The sequence below is a fragment of the Dasypus novemcinctus genome, chromosome 10 (assembly GCF_030445035.2).
Source record: "Dasypus novemcinctus isolate mDasNov1 chromosome 10, mDasNov1.1.hap2, whole genome shotgun sequence".
Classification (NCBI taxonomy): domain Eukaryota; kingdom Metazoa; phylum Chordata; class Mammalia; order Cingulata; family Dasypodidae; genus Dasypus; species Dasypus novemcinctus.
Genome location: NC_080682.1, coordinates 87821641 through 87835423, shown reverse-complemented (window position 1 = coordinate 87835423; position 13783 = coordinate 87821641). Strand labels below are relative to the sequence as shown.

The 13783-nt window shown below is 38.3% G+C and overlaps 1 pseudogene; it reads right to left on the bottom strand.

Moving 5' to 3' along the window:
* Window positions 1-12119: 12119 nt before the first annotated feature.
* Window positions 12120-13073, bottom strand: LOC101423261 (olfactory receptor 5P76-like; annotated as a pseudogene).
* Between the last annotated feature and the right edge of the window lie 710 nt (window positions 13074-13783).

Sequence of the window (13783 nt, the reverse complement as noted above, 5' to 3'; positions counted from 1 at the left end):
ACCTCTATGTCAAGAGGAGGCTCAGATTCCACATGGATACTGGATGCAATCCTCTTGCTTTCAGTTGTAGGCCCTCTAGACTCCATGGTGTGGTGGTTGTCCTTCTTCAGCTCCATCTTAGCTGAGTGAGGTGAGTCCAATAAATCAGATTGTAGGAGCTGAAGTCTGTTGGGGCTCAGGGCCTGGCTATCATACTGTCAGTCCAGAGATTCAAATCCCCTAAATATATCTTAAACCCCAACACCAACTACAATTCCAGTAAAGTAGCATGAAAGTCTTGTGCAAGGAGATCCCATCTGAGTCCAGCTCCATCACGCAGAGACACCAGCTCCAAAGAAGGATCATCTGATATGGCAGTAAACCCCATCTGCCATAACCATAGAACCTGTGAGTCTCTTTAGCCCTCAGAGGAATGAATACCTGGGGTTGTATCTACTTTATCTGTCTCTTAGACTCTGCTCAGTTGTGCCTAAGGGCAATCCTTCTGAAAGCCTCCAGACTCTTTTTTAGAGACTCATAGCAATATAAACTCATTTCTCCTTTCCATTTCCCCCTTACATTAGGTCAAACAGCATTTTAAAGTCATGTTATTATATGTAGACAGGGATATTCTGCTGATCCGCATTGAACCTTCAATTCAAGGTCATTTTCCAGTTTCATCATCAGTTGGTACTTGGTAGTGATCCCTCAGTGCCAGGGAGGCTCATCCCCGGGTGTCATGTCCCATGCTGGGGGGAAGGCATTGCATTTACATGCTGAGTTTGGCTTCGAGACTGGCCACATTTGAGTAACATGAAGGCTGTCAGGAGGAAATTTCCAGGCACAGTGCTGCTCTAGACCTTGTTCTTATTTCAGGCATATAGGCTCACAAGCATAGTCATTAGTATCATGCTCTCACTGTTGGACCCTCATTCCTTCCTGGTCCTTACTGTTGCACCTGGGGGACTGCCGCTGCTCCCCTAGGGGCCACGACAGAGCACCCCCGGCCAGGAACCCAGTACCCCTCCAGCTTTAGTTTTTAATTGTTGCCACTATGAGTATATCCAAACATTACCATGCACCCTGGACATATGCCCTGTATAGCTCCCTGTCAGCCTTATATCACCTGTCAATAGTGTCCTATACCAGTATTCCTCCGCCACCACTGCCGAACCACTCTGTGATCCAAAACCTCCTGAAAATTGAAGCCCAATATAATGTCAGGATCCCTTACTAGCAAAATGGGATAAGGCGATGGGTTTAAAGGTCAGATACAGAAAAACCCTCCTACTGACTATAATTTCCCTCCTTAGGAATGTACTGTATAAATTCAATCCCCCCTTTCCAGAAGTGGGCTGAAGTCTCTCTTCAGATCCCTGCCATTCCAGCAGAAAGGATGAAGTCTATACTTCAGACTCCCTCCATAGGTAGAGCTTCCCAATAAACTTTCTGCCTGCAATCAGTCTCCTATCAATGTGAGTGCCCCCCTTTCCTCCAACAGTTGGAAATTAATAATTGAGGAAAAATGGATAATTCATAAATATATTGAGATTAAACAACACACTCTTAATCAGTCAGACAGAGAAGAAATTGCAAGAGAATTCTGAAGATATCTGAGTCAAATGAAAATGAGAACACAACATATTAAATATTATGGAACACTGCAAAGGTAGTGATCAGAGGAAAATTTATAGCCCTCAATGCTTACATCAAAAAAGAAGAAAGAGCTAAAAATGAAGATATGACTAAACACTTGGCAGAACTAGCAAATCATCAGCAAACTAATCCCAAACCAAGCAGAATGGAAGAAATAGTAAAGATCAGAGAAGAAATAAATGAAACCAAGTAAAAATTAAATAGAGAGAATCAAAAAAGGTAAAAAGTTCGTTATTTGAAATCAACAAAATTGACAAACACTTAAGACACTGGGGGAAAAAATGGAAGAAAAATGTATATACAGGGCAATAGATATTTGTGATGGTTAGGCTTATGTGTCAACTTGGCCAGGCGATTATGCCCAGTTGTTTGGTCAAGCAAGAAACTGGGTTCATTGTAATGCGAGGACATTTATGAACTTTAGCCACCAGTGAATTTACCGCATAGTTGATTACATTTGCACCAATAAGGGAGATTGTCAACAGCAATGCATGAGGCTTTATCCAATTAGTTGAATGCTGTAAAGGGGGAAGTGATTTCACAGTCAACATCTCATGGAAACTCATCTAGGGCCTTCATTGAACTTTCATTGGAACTCCTGGTTTGCAGTCTGCCTTCTGAAATTGGACTTGTGCATCCTCATGGTTATGTGAGAGACTAGAATAAAATCTCTTACTACTGACAGATATCTCCTATTGATTCTCTTTCCCTAGAGAACCCTGACTAATGCAGCTTTGTACCAGGAGTGGTTCTTGAGGAAAAGAGTCTTAAACATGGGCTAGCTGAGGTAGTTCTGAGAGTTTTGCAATTCGTTGTCCACTCTAATTGAACTCAAAGGTACTAATGACTCCCTTTCCAGTAATGAGGAGGCTGCCAACTGTCCAAGACATGAGTTTGCAATAGAGATACACAAAATATCCTCACTGGATTCCCCTACTTCCATGCTTTTAAGAAGCAAGGATCTGGGAGAGAGTGTTATCAACATCTTAACAGAGTTTGTGGAGTCAAAAGGTATAATGATGTTGGCTGACATCTCCTAGATACTCTGGATAGTTACAAAAGATAGAAATGAGTAAAAGTCTTCAAATTTGAACCTTAAACACTGCATGAATGTTGTGAAAGTTTGAAGTCACAGGCTTGAAATAGCTGAACCAAACTCAGACTCATTGTATGAGTAGCACGCTTACAAAGGAAACTAAAATCTCAACCCTGCAGGGTTTCTGCATTGATTGGAAAGGAGTGAAACCCAGAGGATTGGGATGGAGACATATGGGATAATGACAATATTAGTGGGGACATTAGAACCCTAAATTCTACTTAGACTTTACCAGATAAGCCTATGATGGCCTGCCCTGTGGAGACCACACCTTGTCAACCTTGTATCACCCAACCCCAGCCAAGGGAGTCCAGACCTCCTTCCAACCCTGAGGTGGGTGCAAGCCAAACTGTAGCCTGCACTGCCCAGCCACTGACCTGCCCCAGGGAGTCTGGACCTCCTCCCAGCCCTGAGGAAAGTACCAGTTAAGCTTCAGTATGCCCTGCTGCAGCTTCCAGTCTGTCCTGAGGAATCTGCCTTCCAAACTCTGCCTGAAGAGATAATCCCTCTCACCAGAAGACAATGCAAATTAATGCCCTCAGGTCAGTTGCTTGCAAGGCATTTCTAATCTTTCTCCTTACCCACCCCCCCACCACTCCTCTTGTCTTCCAGATATATTACTAGACTAAAATGACAAAAAGCCCCCAAAGGTGAAATACAAAGTATGACCCATGAGGAAGTATGGTATACTCTGAAAGAACAATGAGTTTTCCAACTTATATAGACAGATAACAGGCGAATATGCATGGGAATGTATACTAACGGTATGGTATAATGGTGGAAGGAATAAAAATTTTAATCAGGCTAAATTTATTGATATGGGCCCACTAAACAAAATTCTGGGTTCAAGGGTATAGAAAGGGGTATAACAGATTTTTGGGTGGCTGACTGAAACATGTACCAAAAAATGGCCTAGCATGTCTGAGGTTGAGATGCCTGATTTACCCTTGTATACAGGATAAGAGGGAACTCAAGCTTAGAGAGATTGGAATGCTAGAATAGATTTAGTATTTGAAACCTGCCCACCATCCCAGGAATGTCCAGAGGGCACACCTTTAACCAGTTCTGTGAGGAATAAATTTTTGAGACTAACTCCATCTTCCCTGAAGAGCTCTGTTGCTGCTTTTCTCTGTAGTCCAAATACTACTGTAGGGAGGGCTGTAATGAAATTGGAATCCTTAAACATTATGAGTGTGATCAGATCTCAGTCCAGTAAAAGTCAAGTATCAGCAGTTAATCACCAAAGACAAGGTAGGCATGTCTACTGCAATGAAAGGCAGAAAGAATAAAGGATACTGAAGAAAGAATAACTAAAATTGAAGAGAGAAAAGGATGGAAAAAATTGAGCAGGAGCTCAGAGAACTGAATGACTACACAAAACACAGCAACATATATGTTATGGGAGTTCCAGAAGGAGGAGAGAAGGGAAAAAGTTTAGAAAGAATGAGGAAATAATTGCTTAAAATTTCCCAATCTCATGAAGAAGCACACGGTATCCCAATCAGAATAAATCCAAATAGACCTGCTCCAAGACACATGTAGCAGTTTGATATAGTTATGAATTTCAAAAATAGGTATTGGATTATGTTTGTAAACTGGTCTGTACTGGGCATGATTAAGTTATGATTAGGGCTTTGATTGGGTCACATCAGTATGGTGTTGAGTCACTGCCCCTTGGGGACTCACAGATAAAGGGCATGGCAAAAGACAGAGTTGGAGCTTTTTGCTGCTGGGGTTTTTGATGATGGAGTTTTGATGTTGGAGTTTGATGCTGAAGTCTTAAGCTGGAGCCAGGAGAAGAACACAGAGGACCAGAGACAACTTCTTGGACACAGCAGAAGCCCGGGGACAAAAGGACAAATACTGTATGATTGCATTACTATGAACCAAATATTTTTTGTAACATGTTGCTTGATTCAAAAAAATTATATATAACCAGTACATTTAAATGAAAATTGAATTTATTCAACTATATTTTCTTTTTAATGTTTAATTGTTTATACTTTTAATTATTAAATATGCAAAATAAAGTTAAAAAAATTATATATAAAGTCCACAGAGAACTTGATCATCTCTCCCTCCCACACGACATAACACTGGTCCATTATATTGATGATATCATGTTACTAGGACCTAGTGAGCAAGAAGTAGCAAAGATTCTAGTCTTATTGGTAAGGCATTTGTGTGAGAGAGGATGGGAGATAAATCCAACTAAAATACAGGGCCCTTCAACCTCAGTGAAATTTCTAGGTGTCCAGTGGTGTGGCTCATGTTGAGATATGCGATCTAAAGTGGAGGATGAGTTGTTGCATCTGGCCCTCTTGTGACAAAAAAGAGAATCAGTGCTTAATTGGTCTCTTTGGATTTTGGAGACAGCATATTCCTCATTTGGGTGTGATATTTATTGAGTGTATTAGTTAGCCAAATGGGTGCTAATACAAAATACCAGAAATTGGTTGGTATTTATATATATAAAAAAAGACTTAAACAGATTTCTTTGTTTTCCTCCCCAAACTTTTCCCTCAGCATATGACAATTTGTATCAGTTTCATGTCATAATATTTGAGGATGTTAAGTTTAAGAGTGAATATTACCAAAGAACTTTCACCCTATTCTGTAGGAAATTAATATGTTTCTGGTTGTGCACATGAGAGTTGAACATTGTTAAGTGAAAATATATATATATGTGTGTGTGTGTGTGTGTGTTACTGTTTTTTACTTATAGACTAAGTATGGTTTAAGGTAATGTCTATGGTTGCCAAATTGACAAGGGGTAGACTGTGATGGTTAGGCTAATGTGTCAAATTGGCTAGGTAATTGTACCCAATTGTTTGGTCAAGCAAGTCCTGGGCTAATTGTAATAAAAGGACATTTATAGATCTTAGTCTCCAGGGATATTACTGCATTGAGAGCTGATTACATTTACATCAATCAGGGACATTACGATCAGCCATGAGTGAGGCTTTATCCAATCAATTTAATGCCTAAAAAGGGGAAGTGATTTCAGCATTCAGAGGTAATTTCCCAGCTCATCTTTGGAAAGCCAAAATCTCCAGGAATCTCATCAAGGACCTTCACTGGACTTTCTTTGAAGCTCCTGTTTTGCAGCCTGCCCACAGACCCTAGACTTGTGTTTCCCCCAGTGGTTTTGCAGCACCCCCTTTCCAGTTCATTGGACTAACCCAGCACAAATAATGGGGAGGTGGGAATGGACAACCACCATTCGACAGAAACAAGACAACCTGCAACTGCAAGCAAGAGAGCCCATCCTTTAGCCCTATGGGATTGAAGCCCCCTCTCAATTAGAGGTGGAGTGGGCATCACCATCTCAGATCCTCAGGATTGGGGACAAACTATAGACTAACACAGACTTACTGGTGTTCTACTATAAGACTTATTGAGATCCCAGCAATGGAAGAAATTACAACATTGAAGGGGAGGCAGTGGCCACTGGAGGTTCTGAAGGTAAGGAAAGGGAAAAACAGGTGTAATACTTTCAGTACTTGGAAATCATCCTGAATGACATTACAATGACAAATATAGACCACTATATATCTTCCCATAACTTATATAATCATGTGGGAGAGAATGTAAACTACAGGGTAAACTATAATCCCTGCTCAGTGGCAATGCCACAAAATGTGTTTATCAATTGCAATGAATGTACAACACTAATGAAGGATGGTTCATTAGTGTGATTAACTGCGGGGAATGGGGGAAGAAGGGCATATGGGAATCTACATATTTTTTATGTAGCATTTATGTAATCTAAGTATCTTAAAAATTAAAAAAAATAAACTTAAAATAAATAAATAAAAGGCACCCAGATAGGAACGGAAGAAGTAAAACTTTCAATAGTCACTGATTATATGATCCTATATCTAGAATCTCCTGAAAAATGCACAACAAAGCTACTAGAACTAAAGGACTAGCTCAGCAGAGTGGCAGGATAGAAGATTAATACTCAAAAATCAATTGCATTTCTATACACTACTCATGAGAAATCTGAGTAAGAAATCAGAAAAAAATTCCATTTACAAGAGCAACTAAAGCAATAAAATATTTAGGAATAAATTTAACAAAGACATAAAGGACCTGTATTCAGAAAACTACAAAACATTGGTTGAAAAAAAATGAAGAAGACTAAATAAATGGAAGGATATTCCATGTTCATGGTTTGGAAGACTAAATATTATTAAGATGATAATTCTACAGAAATTGATTTACAAATTTAATGAAATCCCAAAAGCCTTTTTTTGCAAAAGTGGAAAACCAAGTATCAAATTTATTTGGAAGGTAAGTGTCCCTGAAAGCCATAAAGATCATAAAAAAAAAAGAATGTAGTTGGAGGACTCTTGTGAACCTTAAAACATTTCAAGTTCTAGCTACAGTGGTAAAAATAGCATGGCACTGGCATAAAGACAGACACATGACGAAAGTAATTGAATTAAGAACTGAGAAATAGACTGTCACTTCTATAGTGAAGTGATTTCTGACAATGTAACCAAGCTCTCTCTGCTGGACTAGAAGAGTTTATTCAACAAATGGTTCTGGGAAAACTGAATATATGTCCAAAAGAAAGAAAGAGGGAGGCAGACTTGGCCCAGTGGATAGGGCATCCGTCTACCACATGGGAGGTCCACGGTTCAAACCCCGGGCCTACTTGACCTGTGTGGAGCTGGCCCATGTGCAGTGCTGATACGTGCAAGGAGTGCCATGCCACGCAGTGGTGTCCCCGTGTAGGGGAGCCCCACAGGCAAGGAGTGCACCCTGTAAGGAGAGCCAGCCAGCATGAAAGAAAGTGCAGTCTGCCCAAGAATGGCACCACACACACAGAGAGTTGACACAACAAGATGATGCAACAAAAAGAAACACAGATTCCCATGCCACTGACAACAACAGAAGTGGACAAAGAACATGCAGCAAATGGACACAGAGAACAGACAACTGGGGTGGGGAGGGGCAGGGGAAGGGAAGAGAAAGAAAGAAAGAAAGAAAGAAAGAAAGAAAGAAAGAAAGAAAGAAAGAAAGAAAGAAAGAAAGAAAGAAAGAAAGAAAGAAAGAAAGAAAGAAAGAAAGAAAGAAAGAAAGAAAGAAAGAAAGAAAGAAAGAAAGAAAGAAAGAAAGAAAGAAAGAAAGAAAGACCCCATGTTACACCTTATACAAAAATTAACTCAAAATGGATCAAGGACATTAAACATAAAAGCAACAACTATAAAACTCCTAGAAGAAAATGTAGGAAAACATCTTATGGTAGATGACAGTTTCTAAAACCTTAGACTCAATGCACAAGCATCAACAACAACAAAAAATAGATAAATGGGATCTCCTCAAAATTAAATACTTTTGCAACTCTAAGGATTTTGTCAGAAGGTTGAAAAGGCAGCCAACTCAATGGGAGCAAATATTTGGCAATCACATATCTTGTAAAGGTTTACATCCATGATATATAAGGAGATCATACATCTCAACAATAAAAAGACAAACTACCCAATTAAAAACTGGGTGAAAGAGTTGAAAAGCCAATTGTTCAATGTTACTAGGGATTAGGGAAATGCAAATCAAAACTACAATGATATATCATTTCATACCTATTAGACTGGTTGCTATTAAAAAGTTGGAAAACTGTAAGTACTGGAAAGGATATGGAGAGATAGGAATACTTATTCACTATTGGTGGGAATGTAGAATGGTGCAGACATTGTGAAGGACCATTTGGCAGTTCCTAAGGAAGTTGAATATAGACTTGCCATGTGACTGAAGAATTGAGAGTAGTGACATGAGGAGACATCTGCACATTAATGTTCATAGCAGCATTATTCACAGTTACCAAAAGTTGGAAACAACCCAGGTGTGCCATCAACTGATGACTGGATAAACAAATTGAGGTGTATACACATGATGGAATATTACATAGCAGTAGGAAGATATGAAGTCAGGAAGTATACGACAACATGAATGAAACTGGAGGACATTATGTTGAGTGAAGCAAGCCAGACACCAAAGGACAAATACTGTATAATTGTGCTACTATGAGCTAAACATACTATGTAAATCTGTGGAGCTAGTAATTAGAATATACGTCACCAGAAAACAGAAGGAGGGTAGAGAATGGACAGCTGAGGGTTAATCTGTGCAGAATTGGTAAAAAGGTTGTTGATAAATCTTTGGAAATGAATTCAAATGGTTAAAGCATATCATGGTGTTTGTAAGTAGTAGTGTTACAGCATAGATATGACAGTGGTTGAAAAGGAAATTCTAAGATTATGTATAATACTAGAAGGAAAGCTAAAAATTGCAACATGGAACTGTATTAGATAGTAAAGCCATGTAAAACACAAATATGTGTGATATTACATATATAAGACTGTTTATACAAAATATAAGTACAGAGGAGGAAAAAGCTAGGTATGCCAGACAAGGCATAGAGAGAGGTGATGAACTTTGTTTATTTATTTTTTGTTTATTATATTGGAATAATGAAAGTGTTCTGGAAGTGATTGGAGTGATAAATGCACAAACATGTGATTATACCAAATAGCACTGACTGTTCTCTTTGGATAGATTTACGCTTTAGTAATATGTATCCTAAAATTGAAAAAAAAAAACCTAAGGAAAGAAAAAGAAAAACATGGATGTACAAAATAAATTCACATTTATTTTGAAATAGCAGCTATGTGTGGTAGTGGTTTAGAAAGATGGAGAGGTGGATATCGAGGGGTAGAGTTTTTTGTTTTTCTAGTTTTTTTTGTTTATTATTACTATTAATATTGTAATAATGAAAATAATAATGATTAAATTGTCAAATGCACAACTGTGTGATTATACCAATAACATCAGTTGTACACTTTGGATAGATTGTATACTTTATTAATAGGTAGATATAAAACTGATTAAAAAAAATTTAAAAACACATATGAGTATGAAGAATCTTTCTTGAGTGATGTTATTTTTTATTTTGATTAGTTTGGGTTATTTGGGTATATACATTTCTCAACTCCAGATTATACACCTAAGATTTATGAGTTATGCATTTTACTTTGTGTAACTATACTTCTATAAATAAAATATCATTACATTTAAAATCTGTTATCAGGCATTTTAGTGACTTTTGGGAGGGAGTAAAATTGGATACATGTATTCAATCCATCATATTTTCCAGAGTTCCTGCTTCCATATAAATTTTAGAATTAATTTTCAATTTCTTTTAAAAAAGCCATTTGACATTTTATTTGGAATTACCTCAATTTTGAGATTAAGGTATTGAGAATTGTCATCATTATTATGTTGAATCTTTCTAACCCACAGCATGATATATATTCCCACCTTTTCATGCTTCTTATAGGATTTCTAGAAATGTTTTGGTTGTAAAGTAAAAATTGCAGATAATTGTACTCTGGAATAATGCCAGATACCATTGATTGTACACTTGCATTTTTCTGAACATTGTTGATTTTATGTTGTAGTGAACAACTAGATTTCTGTACTTAAACTAAACCATCTTTCCGACTTGGTCACCAGAAAATGATATCTTTCAGCTCCAGATGCACTTTAGTTTGTTTGGATGTTTTGAGTTTGGTGGGATCATTTTCTTTGCTGTTCCCTTGATTCCAGGAACCCACTGAATCTCTAGCTGCTCTTCCAGTCCCAAGTCTTGTTTTCTGACTCTTCCAGCCACTGATATTTCACCCTTTCTGCATCCCAAGTTGTGCTTGGGTCCAGGCATTAATTTAACCAAAAGAGAAACTCATAAACTTATCCTATGCAATCCTGTCTTTCATTGCTTGATTTCTCTCTCATGTCACTCAGCTGTTTTTTCAGGCCTTTTTAGTCTATCCCATGCTTGCATAATTTTTGTGATAAGCGTGGGAATTGGACAGTGTATATACTCAGATTTAGGCTTCCATTCGTTTTTCATCTTTCTCCTTAGGATATGCTTTCTAAATTCCCCAACTGCTGTCATACCTGAACTCTATCTTCTGCCAAACCAGCTTACAAAGCTGTGGTTTAATTGTCATTTGCTTTGTGGGACTTGGTGAATGCTTTCAGGCAAAAACATACAAACACACGAATTTTATCCATTGCCATTGCAGTATTTAAGTGAAAACAGTTCTGAGGTCTCTGCCTATTTTTAATTGCTATCCAGGTTCTTCTGCTATTTTTAAAATATTTTGTTGTTTTTATAATTACTGCCTGAGGAAGGGTTCATTTGACAACTTTAGACCACTATTTTCAGTAGACAAAATTCTTCTCAATGAGCTTTTAATTTGCATTCCCTGTATTGTCATGTTTATTGGCCAAATGAATTATCGTCTTGTGAAATACTTGTAGATGCATTTGCCTAGTTTTTTTTCAGGTTGCCTTTCTTCCAACTCTGGTACATGATTCTGCCTTACTAATCATTTTTTTCTTTAAGCATAGTACTCGTCACCATCTAAGAGACTGTCTCACTTATATATTAGGTTTTTTGTCTGTTACTTAAGCTAGGAGATAAACTTCATAACGGTGGACATCTCTGTTTACCATGTTTCTAATCACCTGGGCAAGTCCCTGGAATTTTCAAAATAATATAATTTTTGAATGAATGAAAAGACAAATGAATAACTGAAATAATCACCACCATAGTGCCATGTATTTTTATATGCAAAAAGAATGCACATTGGACTGGAAACACCAAAGAGGGAACAGGAAAAATTAATGTGGTAGTCCATCAACATGTATTGGACAATTTAGCCTATCCAGGACAAACCACAGTTTCAGGGGAGAAGCAACGCAGTATCTTGGGCTTTCCAAAACAAGATGTGACCTGACCATGAAAAAGTCAGTCCAGGGCCTGGTACTCATTGTCAGTAAACTGGATTTTCTTTCTGGAAACTGTTGCTTGTTTTTGTTCCACTGAGTTCATGATGAATTCAATAACATGTTCATTCTCAGTAGAGGAAGTCATCTCTTCTGACAAGTCTGAGGAATTCATGGCCTTGACAGATTTCATCCTCTTCTTCCCTTGGGAACTCCTATATCCAATATCAGAGTCACAGGCTAGAAACAGAGGCGAGAATTTTTTGGTCTACAATGCCCATTACCAGCAGATAATCTTTCTACAGGTAGGCAATCTATAGGAATTTTATTGTCTGGCATTACAAACCAGTCATAATTATAGGAATAAGGCTTATCTAAATAAGTCGCTAATCAAAATGCACACAATTCTTAAAGCTATGAAGGTACAGTAACTTAGGGCTAAGTACTGCTTTTCAAAAATATCTAAATAAAATTTAAAGGAATTTTCAACAGGTTAAGTATTTTTTCAAGTGAAGCAATTTCTGGTTCTAGATTAAAATTCCATTTCATTAAGGTAATTGACTGTCAACCTCTGATTTGTTATTTGATATTAGAAAATTATCCTTAAATTTATTAGTAGTTCCAAATGAATAATGATATACAGATGTTTTCCAAATTCTCTCTTCAGAGCTCCCTTAATCTCATTATTTCTGAGACCGTAGATAAGAAGGTTCAACATGGGGATCACCACCTTGTTCTGGTCAGTTGAGTAGCTGGACTTGGGCATCACATGAATGAATGTAATGGTCCCAAAGAACAGAGTGACCGCAGTGAGGTGGGAGGCGCAGGTGGGGACGGCCTTGTGGCGTCCCTCAGAGGAGTAACATCTTCAGTATGGTGTCAAGGATGTAGACATAGGAGATGATGAATAGAAGAGCTGTGCCCACAATAACAAACCCAGCAGAAAATGAGGGAACAACAGCAGAGATACTAATATCAGAACAGGAAAGTTTAACTAAAGGGGCAAAATCACAGAAAAAGTGATTGACACAATTTGGTCCACTGAAAAATAAAGAAAAGAAGGAACGCATAAAGAAGGAAGCATAGAGAAAACCACCTACGTAAGCCACAGAGAGTAACTGGACACAGACCTGTGCAGACATTTGGTTGAATAAAGCAGTGAGCTGCAGATTGCCACAAAGCCATCATGTGCCATAACAACAAGAAGGAAGCACTCAACTGTCCCAAGGAAGATGGCTGAACCAAGCTGGATGGCACATCCAAAATAGGAGATGGTATTTTCATCCACCAGTTAGTTTACAAGCATATTTGGAGTGACAGAAGATGAATAGCCTATGTCGGCAAAAGCCAAAGCCAAGTGACTCAGGAGTAAATACATAGGATGATGGAGTGAGAAGAGACTGATAAGAATAATTGTGCTGAGATTGCCAGATATGGTCACCAGGTAGATGCAGAGGATGACCTGGAGTTTTGGATGAACTGTCAAGCCCAGCAGAATGAATCCTGTTACGGCTGTGTGGTTCCCATATGCCAGAATTTCCATGACAGTGTCACTGGTATCAAAGAGAACCTGTGATGAAAAACATGACATAAAAAAATGTTATGAATTTGATGGTTTCATGTTTGTACTATATAAAAGGGGAGTCTTTATAAATAAACCATAAGTGCATCAAGTAATGATGAGAATATCTCTATTTTCAAAACCATTTTTAACAGAGATACCAGATATCTTCCTTTGAATAAAGTTGTTTTTCTTTTCATATCATATTTTTTCAAAAATGTGATGGAGGAATAGAGTATGGATTAGAGTGGACTTACTGGTGTTCTGCTGGGGAAATATTGTGATTAGTAAGGGAAGAAATTCAAGTAGTGATGGGGAGAGGATGGCCATGGTGGCTGCTGATGGTCGGGAGAGGGAAGAAGAGATATGGTGTGGGGGCATGTTCAGGATTTGGAGTTGTCCTAGGTGATACTGCAGGGATAGATGCTGGATGTTTTGTGTCCTGTCATGGCCCACTGGGTGGACTGGGGAGAGTATAGACTACAATATGGACCACTGTCCATGTGCTGCAGCGGTTCTCCAGAATGTATTCGCTGGGTACAGTGGATGTGCCACAATGATGGAAGAGTTTGTTGATGTGGGAGGGGTGGCGTGGGTGGGATGGGGTGGGGGTTATATGGGGACTTCATATTTTTTTAATGTAACATTGAAAAGAAAATAAAGGAAAAAAAAGAAAAAAAAGAAAGTCCTTT